The sequence below is a fragment of the Lipotes vexillifer genome, unplaced genomic scaffold, assembly GCF_000442215.2.
Source record: "Lipotes vexillifer unplaced genomic scaffold, Lipotes_vexillifer_v1.1 scaffold49, whole genome shotgun sequence".
NCBI classification, from domain to species: domain Eukaryota; kingdom Metazoa; phylum Chordata; class Mammalia; order Artiodactyla; family Lipotidae; genus Lipotes; species Lipotes vexillifer.
In genome coordinates, this window is record NW_006790551.1 from 5,450,038 (window position 1) to 5,469,820 (window position 19,783).

The 19,783-nt window shown below is 39.9% G+C and overlaps 1 pseudogene; it reads right to left on the reverse strand.

Annotated features, from left to right (window-relative positions):
- Positions 1-14,189: 14,189 nt before the first annotated feature.
- LOC103074250 (60S ribosome subunit biogenesis protein NIP7 homolog pseudogene) lies at positions 14,190-14,722 on the reverse strand (annotated as a pseudogene).
- Positions 14,723-19,783: the final 5,061 nt, after the last annotated feature.

Here is a 19,783-nt window from a genome sequence, read left to right on the forward strand (position 1 = left end):
GCGGTTGGGCCCGTGAGCCATGGCCGCTGGGCCTGCGCGTCCGGACCCTGTGCTCCAAAAAAAAAAAAAAAAAAAAAAAAAAAAAAGAACTAAAAACTCTGTCATCTGGGTAGATTTCCTTTGTTTTCTATTGCTAACTGATTCAATTGTGCCTAATGTTCTTTTGCAGTAAAAGGCCGAGAAGTTCTTCAACATTGTGTTCAATACTGCTTGTAATCCTACCTTTTTGCAAGATTTGGAATTTCACTTTGCAATTGACTTGCCTTTTATCCTGGCATCCAAAAATCAGTCAGGGGCTGATAGAGAAGGCACCCTGTAGGCTTCATAATGTCTAGTGGTGTTAAAGGGAAGGGATGAGTAAGTGAAGATTAATTTTGTAAGTAGAAGTTCATTAGTAAACGTTTTCGTGTTATGAGGACTTTTGCTTCTCTATGCACATAACTGTACTTTGGGGACTCCCTTAATGGAAACTTGGAGAGCAAGTAAGGACTCCCTACATGCTTATCTCAAGCTCCTTCAGCGAGTGTGATTAAGACTAATTGATCCACTTGGCGGAATGTTGAACTGTGACTCTACCTGAGTAACAAAAGTATTAACCTCCTTTAATACACGTGTCTTTTATTATCAAATAATTGAAACTCTTTACTCAAAGTCTACTGATTTACATGTTAATCTCATCTAAAAAACACCTTCACAAAACTTCTAGAAAAATGTTTGACCAAATATCTGGGTATAGTGCCTTAGCCAAGTTGACACATAAAATTAGCCATCATCACTAGCACATGAAATTTAGTGAAATTTAGTACTGTTTGGAGGATCAAAGGAACTTACCTTGATAGTCAGGTAAAATTCAGTAGAAATCCACCTCCTATAATTGTGTGATCTTGGACACCAGGTTAGTGATTTCTTAACCTCCCAAAATAGGAATAAAATTTGCTCAGCTTAGTGGGATTATTGTGAGCATTAAATGAGTTAATTAATAATGTCTAACATATCATAAGTGCTGAATAAATATTATCATCATTAATTTACTTAAAATATATTAAGCTTTCTTTATATTTTATAATTGAGATATTAAACAATAGTTGTCTAAATGGGAAGGAAACTGGAAAAAGAAGGGATATATGTATACATATGGCTTGCTGTACAGCAGAAACTGACACAGCAGTGTAAAGTAACTGTACTCCAATAAAAAAAATTAAAATTAAAAAAAATAAATATATAAACAATAGTTGTAAGTGTATGTTTTATAATCAAATCACATTAATAAATGAACATGCATTCTTTAAACTATTTTACTAGAAGAAATGTTACAATATATAAAACTATCTCATAAGTTGGCTGCCCGGTTTCTTTTAGGTCCCAGACTTCTATTAATAAGAAAACTTGGAGTATAATTGTTTTATATGTGTCACTCCACCATTAACATCCTACCCAGGTTTCCCTGAAGCAGCTACCTAGTTTGGAACAACTTTAAGGAGGATGAACACCCTGAAATTGAACAGTCCATCAACCATCCTGTTAAGAATATTTCTATTTTAAACTGAGGTAAATGAACCACCATTATTTCACAATAGCAATCATATGTCTAGAGAGGCTAATGGTTAAAAGCAAAGATAGGGGCTTCCCTGGTGGCACAGTGGTTGAGAGTCTGCCTGCCGGTGCAGAGGACACGGGTTCGTGCCCCGGTCTGGGAGGATCCCATATGCCGCGGAGCGGCTGGGCCCGTGAGCTATGGCCTCTGAGCCTGTGCATCCGGAGCCTGTACTCCACAACGGGAGAGGCCACAACAGTGAGAGGCCCGTGTACCACAAAGCGAGGTCACAAAGTTGAAAAATGATGTGGTTTACACTGGTGATCTATGTGGTTAAGTAATAATCTTCACCACTTAGGAACTTCAAATAGGTGAAATTGGGGTTATTTAACTAAGCAAAGAGACTAGTTTTCTTCCTGATAGACCAAGCACTCAACAAATACTTCTCATTCCTTTCTCCTATATCAAAGTATTAAGGAATAAACTTCCTGACATCAATTTAACAGAAAATAAATTTAGCTATGCTTTTACTGCTTCACAGATTTAGAAATTAAGATTTTAAGGGGAACATATTACTCTTTTGGTTTCAAGTAACAGAAGCCCAATTCAAATTGCCTTAGACAAACAAAAGAATTTACTAGACCACACAACAGTGAAGTTCAGGGATGCAACATGGTTTCACGCACAAATTGATCCAGGGCTTAAGGATGTCCTCAGGAAACTCTTCATGTCTGGGCTACATTAATAGTCAGACTTTTCCTAAACTGTAATCAAGCCCATCTTTGGGCTGTATTTGCCCACAGCAGTGTCAGGCTTACCTCCTACTAGTCTAACAGTCCCAGCAGAGACTAAGACTCCTTCTTGATGGCTCCACAGATGCCCCAGGGACTCTTATTAGCCAGTCGTGAGTCCATGACCAACCCTGGAGCCAGAGAGTAGAGCTGGTCCCACACTTGATGATGGCTGAGGATGAACTAAGAGTGACAATGGGATGTCTCGCAAAAGGAAGAAATGGTATACTGAGGAGGCAAAAGTAACAAATCTCCACTGTAATATGGAAATTCAATTTGATACTTTAAAAAATAAACCATTTTCTAATGCACCAGAAAGACCCAGTGAAGACAGAACCTTCCAGGGACTCAGATATCTTGACTTCTTGTTCAGACTGTGGCTTCTGATTAATTATGTGACTTTTCCAAGCAACTTATCCTCTCTGGATATCTATTGCATATATGTGAAATGAGAGAATATGATTAGAAACCCTTTAACTTTTCCTTCAGCCTTCAATGCAATGATTCTATAATAATGGCTATAAAGCAATGTGATCTATAGCTTGAGTTTTCAAAAAGACAATTACTATATAAGTATTTCTTCAGATTGATTCCTTTCATTCTTCTTTTTTTCTTCTTTCTTTCCTTCCTTCCTTGATGGCAGGCCAGTTGTGGCCATGGCCCGCATGAGGTTCCCAGAGGACAAGAAAGCATCGCAGCATAAGTTAGAATCCAAATAAGAAGGGTGACTGAGTGAGTCAGGATGCATGCAAGGAGGGTGTACAAATGGGGTAGAAACCTAGAGAGGTCAAGAGATTAATGATATTCAGAGATTTAAAAAAATAAGTAAATTTGATGAGGATAATGACAACAATAGTTCTCAGTGCCAGAGAAAAGAGGTACAAACATAGCAAGGAGAGAAGCTAGAATGTATCTTGTGGTGTTGAACTGGAATAGGAGGCATAAATGTGAACTCACATATTTCAATATATGTAGATATAGAAATAAATACAGATATTAATGAGTGTATACATATATTTTTTATAATTCTGTTCACTGAAAGGGTGTGGGACATCAATATCTCAGTAGCAATAAGCACACTTCTCACCCAGGTCTTTGGCTTCTAAATATCACTCTACATTAAATGGAACCAAGGCACTTGGAAATAGTGCCTAATTCCAGGACTTGAATAGGGAGAGAACAAGATGAACCTAGAACATATCCAAAAAATGATAGTGACATGTCAAACACACTCAGTAACCGGTTTGAAAGAGCTCTTACTGGCCGAATCTGGAGCAATTTGAGTATCAAAATAAGTAATAATAGTAAAAAATTATAACCCATTTGATAAAATAAGGATCCAAGGGACCATGACTATAAATAAATATATGAATAAATAAATGGGTGAAAAGAAAGTTCTTCCTTAGCATAGAATGCCAACCAATGAGTGTAGAATGAACGATGAAATTAGAAAAATCACAAGTTGTCAATCATCATGGTAATAATAAATTTACACAAGTATTATCAATAGATGATAAAATTGATGGGTGAAGGTGGGATAAGGTACAAGGTTTTACCTGATCTCAAGGTGTCTCTTCACAAATATTTATTAATTAAAATGAAAAAGCAACATTACAATAGAAAACCCAGCAGACACATCTTGATAAAGTGATCAATGTTAGCTCCACCAGTAAAGGGACAATTAGCCATGGTGTGTCACCTGATAGGATACAATGAGAATTACTTGCAATAGAATTACTGTTTTGGGGACTTCCCTGGTGGTCCAGTGGTAAAGAATCTGCCTTACAATGCAGGGGACACAGGTTTGATCCCTGGTCAGGGAACTAAGATCCCACATGCCGTAGGGCAACTAAGCCCGCGCACCACAACTACTGAGCTACCTCAACTAGAAAGCCTGCAAGCCGCAAACTACAGAGCCCAAGCGCTCTGGAGCCTGCGTGCCACAGCTAGAGAAGAGAAAACCCACACACCACAGCTAGAGAGAAGCCTACATGCTGAAACGAATATCCCGTGTGCTGCAACTAAGACCCGACACAGACAAAAATAAATAAAATAAATAATAAATAAATCTTAAAAAAAAAAAAAGAATTACTGTTTTGCCTTGTTTATGTACACAATGTTTCTGTACACAAGTAGTACCAATTACAAATTTGTCCAAGTATCATTGAGCATTTTAGAGGTAAAAAGATTAATTAATGAGTGACACTTTCATATGAATTTTTCTTATTTTAAAATTAATATGTGGTTATTTCAGAAAATTAAGAAAATACAGATAAGCATAAAGGAGAAAATAAGAATCGTCAAATCTGTCTCTACCCCCATTCCCATACCCCAGAACCTTAAATTGGAAGTTGCAACTAGAGGACCCAAGGTATCAAATGTATCAGATATAAAATTGAGTTATGAGACAGACCACCAAGATGCAAATTTCAAAGGAAGTATACAACACTTGGCCTCCTTCCTGGATCAGAAAGAGTAGAAGTTGAGAGAAATGTGTGAGGAAGTTTCCTTTGGGGAGAGCTTCTCAGGCAAGAGGCCATAGTGAGTCCAGGAGCAAAGGTCCAGAGCCCTGGACCTGCATCAGTCACTATATCTTCAGGCACATTGAAAGCCCACAAGTAATTATGATCCATAATTAGATCCCAACACCAAATCCCTGGATTTAGTACCTTCTTCAGTTGAACAGCATGTCTGGGCCAGACTAAAAAATGGTAACAACCTCACAGTGACAGCTAATCAGACACTCACTATTTCATGAGTTCAGCTTCTGTAATGTTTAATCCCCATGGAGGTAAATCATGTATTGTCTGGTATGGGATTTTGCTTTTGTTTGTTGTGTTTTATTTGGTTTGGTTTTTGTTTTTGTAGTGTGTGATGTGGGGAAAAGAGAAACATGTTAAGCCAAACTTCGTTCCCTGATTAAGCAGGACTGACAGACCTCTGACAAAACTCTGAGCTGGGGTCCACACTAGTGTGCTGGCCTACAGCAGGGAAATGTGTGTGATACTTTGTGCTTTACATAACTCAAGGGTCACTCTGACTATCTTTCTCTGCTCATGCACTATTTTTTCCATCCTGTAAAAAGGGGAATTGAAATAGTCTCCTGCAAGAACCAAAGAAAGAAGCAAGAGTCTTTATTGAAATCCTCTCCAGGAAGGTTCAGCTTCCAATTCACTCCGCAGTGTAAATTCCTGGCATGTATTTGCAGTACATTTAACTACTCAACACCTAAACCAGGGTTCATTACCTGTCTTGCTTTTCTTTAACTATTGATTACTTTTTCTTTCTAGTTTGAAACTATAGTTCAAAGCTCTCTTCAAAGAGAATATCAGTCAGCACACCACCTCAGAATTATCAGAGCTAGACTAATAGGTAGGTACGGTCAAAGACCTTTCAGAGATTAGATGCCCATCAACATTATTGGGTTGCTAAGTCACCCCACTGACCCTGAGGAATCTTGCCTTATTACCATTGCCCTACAAAGTATGCCCTTTCTTCAAATCAAAAATCTTGCCACATCAATAAGACTATGGCCTCCAAGTCCAAGGGCTATGGTCCTTATGATGAAACTTTCATCTCACAGCAGCCTATTGAGGCCTTGTCCTGCAACACTCAGCTTATTTTGAACTCCCCAATAAAGAGGCTTTCCACATCAGCCACTTTCTGCCTCTCTTTGAACCCCACAAAAGAAGCCCTTGGCCTGCCCCTCTATATATTGGACATGGTGCCACAGTTTCCATTTTACATATGTTTCTTCCCCTAACCCCCCAATTTTTAGGCCTCCCGTTATATCTATGCCCAAAGTACAATAAAATATGGAAACTTATTGTCCCTTAAATAAATGAAAACAAAATGATCCAGAGCTGAGCATCGTTTTCAAGATTGATTAATCGTTGGGGGTACTGCACCAACACGTGTATTTTATTAAGAACACCCCCATCTCATATATGCATACACACACACACACACACACACACACACACACATGCACACGCACACATCTTGAAGATGGAAGTAATTTTGATAAGGGCAGGGTTTTGGCACTTGAAGTTAAGGGAAAGGGAACTAACATTTGAAAAATACCTACAGTGTGCCAACATTACAAATGGCATGCTACACTTGAATCCTCATTCCAGCGCTAGGAGACAGCACAGCATTATCAAGGCCAGGACAGTGGAAAAAGAACAGGCTGTCAAGTCCTATAAGTCTGCTTTGAATCTTTACACCCTTTCCAGCAGTTTGTAACCCAGTCATGACTACAGTACTTTGCCCTTAGCTACCTGTCAATTCATTTCCCTGGAGACTCTCAAACCACGTCTACGTTACCTATATTTTAAATCTATCACTGGATATGGATACAGATAAACCTTGTCCATTGAACAAAATATCACTCTAATAAAAAGAATGAATCTGTATTCCACAGCTGGGTAGGGCAGGGAGAGAAAACCTCTAAGTCACTACTGGGCATTACAGATCATCCTTGAATAAAAGAGCATTTACTGAAAGTGTTAGGATAAAAAAACTTTTCTGTCCTTTCATAAATTAGTTCGTTCTTCTCATTAGGTGTTTCCTTTTTTTTTTTTTCTTCAACCATTTCAGTTTTGAGAAATGTAAAAGATGTTTAGTAAAAATGCCTGGACCATTTTCAGAACTTGTGCAAGTCTCAAAATATTTAGTTTATTCGGTATGTGGAGCTTCCACTATTGCTTAATTGCCACACCCTTTTCAAATTCCTCAGAGATCTGCAAATCTGAAACTAATCAGAGATGGTTAATTTATTTTGTTCAGTCCCAAGTGCCCCCCCCCCAAATTTTTTTTCCTGCTTGGAACATTCAAGCTCTCCTGTAATCTAGACCAGGTCAACACAATAAATAATCAACACCCAACACACACATGCTTGACGGTCATCCATGGCCTGCCCACCTGCTCTACCAGACAGGCCTTCTGCTTCCTCCTCTAGTTCCCAGAAATCTGTGCATTAACTGTGACATCTGTCTCCTCAAAATACAAAAAGCACCATTTGTGAAAGATAATAGAAGCCTGACTTAATTTAGTGGGAAATTAACGTAAAAGATTTATCAATTTTAGAGCTAGATCCCATACTGGGAACAGCTGTGGCGATTAAAACACAAAGATTGGCACAAATGCCGCTTATCCTCACTGTTCTCAATACTCCTCCCTCTCCCTCCCCACCACTCCTCTCTTCCCTGCCTTGTACCCACAGCCCCTGCACTTCATGCCCATGCAGAGGAAGCGACCAAATGTGAAGTATCAGATCGACTCGTAGAGCACTGAGGCTCATGGATGTAAAATGCTCAAGGTCAAATATGTAGGTAGTTGCAGAATCAAGATTTAAACCCTGATCAGTCTACCTTCAAATCTTAGGCTCTTTCCATACCACATTGATAAGAAGTGGGCCGAGAAGGAAGGAAGGGACAGGAAGTCTGCTCTGTGTCTGGACACACTTAGGACCGTATCGTTCCAAGTTAGAGAAGCCAAGTGCTGGTTACTTACAAGACTCCAGCAAATTACCTATGCTCTTTTTATATTCTACCTGTATTAGATTTGGATCCTGGGGTGTTAAAAACTTCACCCATTCACCAGTCAACAATTATGATAAAGAAAAATAATGGCTCACACTGGAGGCGATAATTTAGTCTGGGTCTTAAGAATGAGTCAACATTTATCAGGCAGTTGGGGAAAGGACATTTCAGACATAGCACCTTCAGTTGGTAAAGCACTTTCTGAATATTATTGCATTTAATACCGAGAAGAGGAAAAGAAAAAAAATCCCATTGTGAGATAGGTGGGACTGTTATTCTTATCTCCATTTTAAAGATTAGGAAACTGAGGATCAGGTAGGCCGAGTTGTCACATTTCACATTCTCACACTCAGGCAGTAGTGTACGTGGAAGACATTGGAGAGAAAAAACTCTTTTTTGTAGTGTTAAAAATGATTGAAGAGGGCTTCCCTGGTGGCGCAGTTGTTGAGAGTCCGCCTGCCGATGCAGGGGACACGGGTTTGTGCCCCGGTCTGAGAGGATCCCACATGCCGCGGAGCGGCTGGGCTCGTGAGCCATGGCTGCTGAGTCTGCGCGTCCGGAGCCTGTGCTCTGCAACGGGAGAGGCCACAACAGTGAGAGGCCCGCATACCGCAAAAAAAAAAAAAAAAAAAAAAAAGATTGAAGAAAATTTTGGTGATACAAACAAACTTTATTTAACATTTCATGAAGCAGGCAGTCCCCATTCCCAAGGGTCCAGAGAACTGCAAAATGGAGCAGAAGGCAAGAAAGTTTTATAGGATAAAGAAGAAGGAACAAGGCAGAGAAAAATAGAAAATGAATAAGAAATGAGGAAATAAGTGTAGAGCCCAGAGTTGGCTTGGCGTTTGGGGATTGGCTGGCTGGATATACCGTGTTTCGAGTCAAACAGAGGGTTTACAGGGACATGAAAGTTTTCTAAGTTTCAACGTGCTGACTTGGCACCCCAGGCAGGAGCAGTTCCATCTTGAGCCTAAAAATTTATTTCGACAATGAGGTCCTATGGGTGGACGTCTTAACTTGGTTAACTTATAAGTACTGGTGTCCTTATAAGAAGAGAGAGAGACACCAGGGTTGCAAAGCACAGAGAAAGGCCATATAAAGACTCAGCAAGAATGCAGCCATCTACAAGCCAGGAAGAGAGGTCTCACCAGAAACCAACCCTGACAGCATCTTGATCTTAGACTCCCAGCCTCTATAAATGTGAGCAAATAAATTTCTGTTGTTTAAGCCACCCAGTCTACAGTATTTTGTTGTGGCAGCCCTGGAAGACTAAAACCCTGTCTAACAGTAACCAAAGCTAGCCTAGGATATGGAGCATCAGATCAATTACAGACACATGATCCAAGGAGAAACCAGAGAAACTTCCCAATGGAAAGTAAATGTTTCCATAAACTATGGAAACAAATAACATTTGGGCTAAAGTCTTCTTTTGCAGTCAGCTTGTATATTTATGTTTGATGAGGAAAGAGAAAATTCTTAACACTTCCTTGGAGAGGATGTTTTTAGAAAATTTGAAATATTTCCCAGCATAAAATTGCATAATATGCCAACTCAAAGACGTCTCCAGGGACTTCCCTGGCGGCGCAGTGGTTAAGAATCTGCCTGCCAATGCAAGGGTCACGGGTTCAAGCCCTGGTCTAGGAAGATCCCACATGCTATGGAGCAACTAAGCCCGTGTGCCGCAACTACCGAGCCTACACTCTAGAGCCCGCGAGCCACAACTACTGAGCCCATGCACCTAGAGCCCATGCTCTGCAACAAAGAGAAGCCACTGCAATGAGAAGCCCACACACCATAACGAAGAGTAGCCCCTGCTCGCCCCAACTAGAGAAAGCCCGCATGTAGCAACAAAGATCCAACGCAGCCAAAAATTAAAAATTAAAAAAAAAATTCTCTAGTACAATAAAAAACAAAAGTGATATTCAACCAAATGCATGGGGCAGATGAAATTCAGGCACAGAAATGGAGAAGTTGTTTTAGAGTTAAAGCTAAACTGCTATTATCTCCCAAGAGGCAGATTATATCTCCCGTGTTTTTCAACTTTTGGAAAGTAGTGTACCAAGTTTCTAGGATCCTCTTCTGCTCAGGAGTGAGACCAGCCTGGGAAGTGTTCTAACTCTATTCTGACTCCTGACTGGCAAGAACCAAGAGGGAGGGCCCAAAACCATATAGGATATCACCTTTGGTACAACCATCAGTGGCAACGTCCTAAGCAGCAGAGCCAACAACTGTTCCTTATTACACCTTCATCATCATATGTGACAACACTCGACCCAGGCACCCAAAGAACTTTGGTCAAGCAACACCAATCATCTATCTGACTTTTCCTCCCTTCCAGTAGGCTAATCTTTGCTGCTTCTCCTCTTTATTCACTGATTCCACAATCTTTGTTGACTGTTTTTCTCTTTCCTCAAATATTTGTTTAACTTTCTGTTCATTTGCCTCTTACAGCCTCCAAAATATTGGGTCTCCATTCCATCTTCTCTCCCTCTTCAGATTCAGATCAAAGTCTCCAGCTGCCTCCCGAACATCTTCACTTGAATAGCCAAGTATCCAAAACAAAACTTGGTGTTACCTTACATACCAAATCTGCTCCTCTTCCCTCTTTTTCCATCTTAGACTCATGATCTTACCATCCATCAAGTGTTCTCATGAGTTGCCAAGCGGTCTTGATTCCACCTTAAAACCCGATTGCAGAATTAACCTCTGTCCCCTCTTTTGATCTCTTCACTCAGGCGCTCACATGTTCTCATCTAGGCTAATACAATAATCTCCTAACTGGTCTTCCTGCTACTTGTCTTTTTTCCACTCTTGCCACCATCCTGCTATGTTTATCGTCTTAAAGAACAACAAATATAATTTTGTCATGACCCTGCTTCTAAATGTTTGGTGACTCTCCCTTTCCTACAGGATTAAATCCAAATTGAACCAGAAGGGCCATTCAAGACCTTTCCCAATATAACCCCAACCTACTTCTCTAGCTTCAATCTCTGATAGGCCTCACTACACCCTCAAATGAATTTCTCTTTATCTCCCAAATTGACCATGCCCTTCCTGTTTTTTATGTGTTATGCCCTCTGCGTGAAATGTCTCGCCTTCCCCTACTCTACCTCTACCCCAACCTGGAAAACTTCTATTTTTTTCATTAGAAAATAATAATAATAATAATAATAGATCAAATAGCACCTGGCTAAAAAGGTTTCCTTGACTTTTGCTGGGTCTAACCCACCCCACATTTGACTAGCCCAGACTCCTAATTCCAAGAGTCTAGGAGGCATCCTACTAGAAGTAAGCTCCTTGCAACAGACAGGAACTCTAACTGGCTGGCCACTGTATCCCCAGCATCTAACATTTTGCCCAGCATAGAATACCGTTCCACTCACATATTTTAATGAATGAATCTCTTACCTTCAGCCTTTAGAGCACAGAGACCAAAAAAACAGGGCTGAGACAAAGTATTGCAGGGAGGAGGAATATTAGGAGAAAAGACAAATATCCAAGTCAGTCATGAAAGCAAAAAATCTAGGCAGAGGGAAAAACGAGGTTTGAAGTCTATCAAAGTGACATCCTAGTAGGCCAGATAAGAGAGAAGGTTCAAAGGCTCAGGTTTGGACAGAGATGGAGTGGTTATAGGTGCTAATCCAGTGTGAACACCCAGGCAGGTAGATCTCCCTGAGATCACATGGTTCATTTACAAGTAATGTCTTATGTTGCAATTTATCTGTTCACGTGCCTGAAACACCCATCAGACTCTGTGTTCTTTGAAGGCAGCCACCCTACCTTTTTTTGTGTGTGTGGTATGCGGGCCTCTCACTGTTGTGGCCTCTCCCGCTGCAGAGCACAGGCTCCGGACCCGCAGGCTCAGCGGCCATGGCTCACGGGCCCAGCCTCTCCGTAGCACGTGGGATCTTCCCGGACCGGGGCACGAACCCGTGTCCCCTGCATCGGCAGGCGGACTCTCAACCACTGCGCCACCAGGGAAGCCCCACCCTATCTTAATCATTGTTATATCTGGGCACCTAGTACCATGGCCACCACTTAGTCATGGTTTTACTATAAACTTTTGCTGCACTATAAAACCTTAGGTATAATAAATGACTGTGCAGGGCCTGAGTTTTGCTGTTGGAACCACTAATGAAGGCATACTTGGAGATGGAAAATCCAATAGTATTATTGTGTTGGGTGAGATCATGAAGTCACACATGACACCTGAGAAGCTTGCTTTTCTCAGCTCTATTTTTAGGGCAATGACCCTAAACTTTGTGACCCAGGCCTATTTCTACCTCACTCTCAGGAAAGTTTGCACCTTTAGAAGAGCTGATTAACAGCTTAAGCTAAATAAAGTATCTAATAAAGAATTCTTGCCATGATTTAGTCAAGGTCTTCTCCGACAGGCTGACCTTGACACTTATAATCTCTATTGCAGTCTATTGGTCTTGCCTGGTTAGACTCAGAATACAGTCAGGCCTATTTTTAAAACAGCAACTTTTAAAGGAGCAAAACAAATTATCAGCCTGTTAGCTTTTCCATATTCTACTTTGATGTAATGCAAATATGAGCTTCTTAGATAAATATTTCACAGGATAACTCTTTGGGAGTGGCCACAAATTCTGTACCCATCATCCCATCAAGAGGTAAGCACATGTGCCCATCCCCTGGATCTCATTGGGCTTGTGACTCTGTCCACCAACAGGGTACAGAAGAGACAATACCATATGATTTCTTTCTCGTTTTTTTTCTAGTAATTGAAAAATATTTTATTTTTAGAGATGTCATCTTTGGAATTTAAAATAAGCAGTACATTCACTAAAGAAATTGTTTTACAATACAGGTAGTTTTAAAATTTTTTGTCTGTGATATGTTTTTTATTAAAAAATATTTTAATAATTCTAAAAAATAATTTTGAAAAAAAAATAATAATTTTGGAAGGCATGGGGAAAAGATGGAGGAGCTGAATTATTTCAGGATCTCTGATTAGTGCTTTTTGTCCAGCCCAGTCAGATAAGTAAAGATTTATAAGAATATAAAATATATATATATATATATATATAAAATATATATAAAACTGAATCACTTTGCTCTACACCTGAAACCTGAAACTGCAGTATTGTAAATCAACTGCACTTCAATTTAAATTCTTTTAATTAAAAAAACAAAAGATTGGGCTTCCCTGGTGGCGCAGTGGTTGGGAGTCCGCCTGCCGATGCAGGGGACACGGGCAGCCTTAAAGAAACCACATGCCTAGTTGTGAATTTTGACATGGCTTCCTGGTTGGCTTCTGGGAGGATGGGGGCACCTTGCCTGAGAACGTGGAGGCATGAAGATTGGCTCTTCTGGTTATAATTTCTTCACTCAATTGTCTGATAACTGCTTTAGGAAAAATTCCCTGAAAAGAAAAAAAAAAAAAAAAAAAAAAAAAAGATTTATAAGAGAAATTATGTTTTAGGAAATCAAGGTGATAAAAATAACATTCAGCCTGGGATTATACCATTCAAGAAAAAGAAAGATTGAGAAAACCACTTGTAAAAGTCAAGATGATCTAATCAAATTCTATTCATATGATCCTACTCTTAGTAGCAGAAATACTTAGTATAAGCATTATAAAAATAATTACCACTTAATTCAACACTTATCATTTGCCAGGCACAGTGCTAGGTGCTTTAAAGTCATGATTTCTAATTCTAAAAAGTTTTCTTAGGAAGACGGTTAAGCTGTTTCTTTAAACAGAAGAAGGAAATGAAAATTATTAAAGTTTAATGACTCATCTAAGGCCATACAGCTGGTAGGTGTTTGAATCCAAGTTTTTCTTCCACACCCACAGCAGCTACCATATAGAAAATCAGCAGAATAAACTTATCTTACTATTTTATCCAAATTTCATTTGTAAAACCCCAGACATGGCCTACTACTCTGATATGGCAATATCTATCTTTCATAGTATTAATAAATAATTAAGAAAATCCATTATGTTATCATGTGTTTGGAAAACAGTGTGATCACAGATAACAATAATAAGATATTCTTTTTCTCCCTTCCAACAATTTAGACTATTACTCAAAACAAGAAGCCCTCTGATTCAAATATAAAGCACGGTATTCTATTTAGCCACAATCACAACGATCTGAAACTCCATTTTTGAGCCATTTCTGCATTATAAGAATATAGCCTACATTTCTCCATAATAGAGAGAATATTAAACTAAGAAGTCCCTGAAGAGGTCACAGTGTTGACAAAATTCAACATGACGGTGGAGCCTACACAGACAAAGGAAACAAAGCTAGGCCCTTCCACACAGCCCTAAGTCCTCGCGATGACTTTGTTTTAAATCAATGTCTGTTCGTGCCGCACATATTCCCCAGTGCTTGCTTGATGAAATACCGCAATCGCCATGGGGTCTACTTTCCTGAAGTCTTGTGTAGACTTTGCTGCCACCCCAAAGCCCAAAGGGATGTCTGTCATGGAGTACACCATGACTCCCTGGTACTGAGTACCAGGTATTTTCAATGATTCGACCAAGTCCAGATTTCAGCACATGGTTAGCATACAAGAAGGGCTGCTCTGCTCCAGGCTTTATCCACACTTTATACTTGGCATAGCGTTTTAGGTAATCCAGAGCTGTGATGTACAACCAAAACTTGTGGGTCTGAGTGAATTTTCCGAAGCACGTTCCCAAAGACAGCTGCTTGTCACCGATGATATTGGCAGTCAACTTCAAGATCTTCTCACTCACGTAATACAGCCGGTCGTTGTGCTGCCTGAAACAGCAGGTGTCATCGGGCTTGTCGACCAGCAGCTGAAGATTTTGCTATCATCTCAAACATTACACGGGTATCCTCTTCAGTCAGAGGCCGCATTTCCCAGCTCGGTTGTAACACGGGGTCCTCGTGCCTCAGTCACTGGAAACAGGTCAGCCGCCAGCCGCTTCTTGTCAACTTCAAACCCTGCCTCTCTAGCCGTTTTCCAGTCGTTCCCCACGCTAACACTCTGTAGCCTGGAGGACCATCGGGGACAGAAAGCCGGCCTAGCAAGAACCATAGAGACCGGAAGAGCACCCAGGATGCTTCCCATCCGAGATTCGGAGCTGATTCCCTGGGTGAGGAGGAGGGGAAGAGATGCTATTGCTGAGAAGATGGCGGCGAGGGCCACAGTCGCGTCTCAGCTACGGCCTCAGCCACAGTGACGGCCACCACCGCTGCTCTTGGGGAGGTAGAGGATGAAGGGCTCCTGGCGTCGCTTTTCCGAGACCGCTTCCCAGAGGCCCAGTGGCGGGAGCAGCCCGACGTGGGCCGCTACCTCAGGGAGTTGAGCTGCTTGGAGCTGCAACGCGAGCCGGAGCACCTGGCCAAGGAGCGAGCGCAGCTTGCCATGTGATTTCTAAGTTGAGGTCATAAAGAGCCGTGGAGCTTCTGCTCTGCTTATCCTTGAAACCACCTGAGCCACCACAGAAGTCTGACTACCCTGAGACCACCGTGCCGTAGCGGCACACACAGACACTCCACCAACAATCTCAACTGAGCTGGTTCTTCAGCCATCTCCACCTAGGAGAGATGTATGCAGAAGCTGTCCTAGAATTACATCTCCAGCCCCAGTCAGTAAAGTCATCCACAGCCATCTGAGTCATACTAGCTGAGCTCCCAGAGCCATCTGTGTTGTGCTCTTTGACGTTTCTTAACACACCTCATTTCATAACCCAAGATGTTACAGCAACCGCTTGGTGTCCAGAAGGAAACACAGAGTCCAAGACCAGATCCGTGGAGAGAATGGAGCAGCTGAATTCAAGACCCATGGAATTTAATATGTACCAGTCAGTTTGTGAATGAACGACCATGTAGAAATGTGCAAAAGGATAAACACCAGGTTGGTGGCAGGGAGAGGAGGTGAGAAAAAATATTAATCGCTCATTTTTTTCTTTATCTTTATTCTGTTTCACTCTCACTAAACTCATATTATTTTTGCAATTTTTGAAGAGAAGTTAAAGGGAAAATGTTATTTTTTTAAAGCCTTAGAACATGCCAACTTTCTTTTTCCTTCCTCCATACCCCCAGCCTCCCACGGTGATGTCTGCTGATCTACTCCTAGAATTCTATATGCTATATAGCACATGAGTTAAATTAGAAATGTTAATAAAGGAGGTGTGAGGTCATTGGTAGAGAAAAGGAGCCATTCTGTGTGACCGAGTATGATATATACACAAGTTCAGTCACTGAGAGCACCTCTAAAACGTAAAGTTTTGGTATATGGTAGTAAGTGGAAATTCAGAAGGCCTCTGAGTACTTATTTTAATTATCCACCTTTCTTGGCAGTTGTGTGGAAAATTGTGACATTTATAGTTTGTTAACTCGTAGACAAATACCCAGTTAACAGCAGTCTTATTAAGACTGTTGGAAATTGAAAGAAACCAAGCTCAATATTATAACCTGAGTATAATTCCCCTTGGGGGCAGGGGGGACTAAAAAGAGAAATATTCTGTGGTAGTACTGGGCTCAATACACAATATTCCTAACATGTAATAGAATGAGTTCATTTAAGGTCAATTATCTGTAAACTCAAATTCATATTTCTGGCAGATGTCCTCCAAGGTTTAACTGGTTTATGTCCAACAATTCTAAACAGCATGTCAATCATTTTTATTAGTATGGGGTACATTTCACAAGTCATTTTCCCCAGAAGGATCACTAGAAAGCTGTCAAACTTAGACATTTCACAAATGGATTTCTGAAATTTTTCTATGGGTAATTCTGCTTTGAAAATTTTCCAGGCTAAAATTGTCCAAACCATGGTCTAGAGCGTAGAACTTTGGAACTTTGTTTATTGATTTGCCCTTATCCTGGAGCAGACTCAGAATTGGTTTCTGAGAAAAATCTTCATACTGTCTACAGTCATTCCAGACCTCCTCTATTCAGAGGTAGACCAATTCCAACTCAAGACAAAGTCTAAGTTAGGCATCTTAATTTTCATCAGGTGACATTCACTTGTATGTCTTTGATCAGTTGATTTTTTAAATATATACTTTTTGAAGTATATGAGTTTTAAAAATACATGTATTTCAATTAGTAAAACCAAATAATTATTCCAAAACATTTGTCAAATTATCAGTTGTCCATCACTGGCCAACTTTTATCAAAAGTCAAAGTGCAAGATAAGTGAAGTAAGTCAGAAAGAGAAAGACAAATACCGTGTGATATCACTTATATGTGGAATCTAAAATATGACACAAATGAATCTATTTACAAAGCAGAAACAGACTCACAGACAAAGAGAACAGACTTCTGGTTGCCAAGGGGGAGGGCAGTGGGGAGGGATGGACTGGGGGTTTGGGGTTAGTAGATGCAAATTATTACATATAGAATGGATGGAGGGTCCATTCTCTATAGCACAGGAAACTGTATTCAACGTCATGGGATAAACCATAATGGAAAAGAATATATATATATATATATATGCACACACACACACATATATATATGAATAACTGAGTCTCTTTGCTCTACACCAGAAATTAACACAACATTGTAAATCAACTATACTTCAATTTTTGAAAAAGTCAAAGTGCAAGAAATAATATTCATGAAGGACTAATTAAAGGGCATAAAGTTCACCCAGCCTAATAAATAGTTTTGATATTTATCCCTGGACCAATCTAGACATTAAGAAAGCTTATTTCATAGTTTTGGTTTTTTGTACTGCCTACTTACAGAGAATTGCATTTACTGCATTGTGCTTTAGCCTTAGGCTCTCAATTTACATTGAAGGATACTATAGGCAACAGCTATACAAAACTAGTTGTTTTGATCTTAAGAATATTGTTGATAATATTTCCACTCCATGACTGTATGTCCTATTCTTAAGGATGCCATGTCCTACTCTTAAGCATCCAAAATACTAAATTTGAGGAGAAAATTTTCTCAAATTTTGTAACCAGAAAAATATTAGCTTATTTGATTTTATCTACATTTATTAATATTTTTGTTACTATTACTATGCTACTGTTATTATTACTGTTATTGTTAAGACAGTATTTCTTTTTATGTGATAATATTGTTCTTTTAACTTTGGCTTATCAGAAGTTTAGAACTAAGTATAAATATGTAGTTGTCTTTGAAGAGTTGTGTGGGACCTTGTGGCATATATTTATGTGTGTTAACTTTTTTCTTTAGTTGTATCTCAACATTCTAAATTTCTTTTCCCTGTAAATAAGTGTCTTTAATTTTCATGTTATGATATGTGTGCAATCCAGTAAGATATCTCAAATCTTTTTTGAAAGGAAGTAGGTTATAATTTAATAAATAATCATAATCCTGTGATAAGAAATCTTTCTAAGTATATGTGTGGTAGGTAGGATTTGGTAAGAAGCAGAAAAGAGACAGCTGGTAAAGAACTGCTGGGTTGTTCATAATAGAAATCCCTGAAGGTATCACATTTTTTTTTTTTTTTTTTTAAAGAAATTTTTTTTTTTTTAAAGAAGATGTTGGGGGTAGGAGTTTAATTTATTTATTTTTGCTGTGTTGGGTCTTCCTTTCTGTGCGAGGGCTTTCTCTAGTTGTGGGAAGCGGGGGCCACTCTTCATCGCGGTGCGCGGGCCTCTCACTATCGCGGCCTCTCTTGTTGTGGAGCACAGGCTCCAGACGCGCAGGCTCAGTAGTTGTGGCTCACGGGCCCAGTTGCTCCGCGGCATGTGGGATCCTCCCAGACCAGGGCTCGAACCTGTATTCCCTGCATTAACAGGCAGATTCTCAACCACTGCGCCACCAGGGAAGCCCTACATATTTTTAAATAAATGAAAAATTACTAAAAGCCATGATCTGATTTATATAAAAACGGTAATATAAGATCTTAAAAGGAAGCCAACTTACAGTTTTAAAAAAATGTTTCTATTGAAACATTTATTCTGAAGAATAATCTTAAAAAATCCTGAAAACTCTAGGATTTCTTGCTCAGAATTGTTAAGCTTCATTAGCAGAAATGTGACAAAGAAACATTAATCCTAAATGAGTTTCTAAGCTATAAAAAGTAGAAATGGAGATGTATAGTCAAATTGCAAATTTCACTCACACTATAGTGTATCTCAGTTATTTTGCCTCAATTTAAAATGGTCGTGTTTCCCAGTGCCACTGAAGATGATACAACCAGATGGAAAGGTATTCTGTGCTCATAAATTGGAAAAATGAATATTGTTAAAATGACCATACTACCCAAGGCAATGTACAGATTCAGTGCAATCCCTATCAAAACACCAATGGCATTTTTTACAGAACTAGGACATATAATCCTAATAATTGTATGATAACACAGAAGACCCCAAAGATTAAAAACAATCTTGAGAAAGAAGAACAAAGCTGAAGGTATCATGCTCCTTGATTCTAAACTATACTGCAGAGTTACAGTTATCAAAAACAGCATGGTACTGGCACAAAAACAGACATAGATCAATGAAATGGAATAGAGGGTCCAGAAATGAACCCACATTTACATGGTCAGTTAGTTTACAACAAAGGAGGCAAGACTATACAATGGGGAAAAGACTACCTCTTCAGTAAATCGTGTTGGGAAAACTGGACAACTACATGCAAAAAAATCAAACTGGGCTACTTTCTCATACCATATATAAAAATTAATTCAAAATGTTTTAAAGACCTAAATGTAGGGACTTCCCTGGTGGCACAGTGGTTAAGAAGCTGCCTGCCAATGCAGGGGACACAGGTTCGATCCCTGGTCCAGGAAGATCCCACATGCCACGGAGTAACGAAGTCCATGTGCCACAACTACTGAGCCTGGGCTCTAGAGCCCACGAGCCACAACTACTGAACTGGCGTGCCACAACTACTGAAGGCTGTGCGCCTAGAGCCCGTGCTCTGCAACAAGAAAAGCCACTGCAATGAGAAGCCTGCACACCGCAACAAAGAGTAGCCCCCACT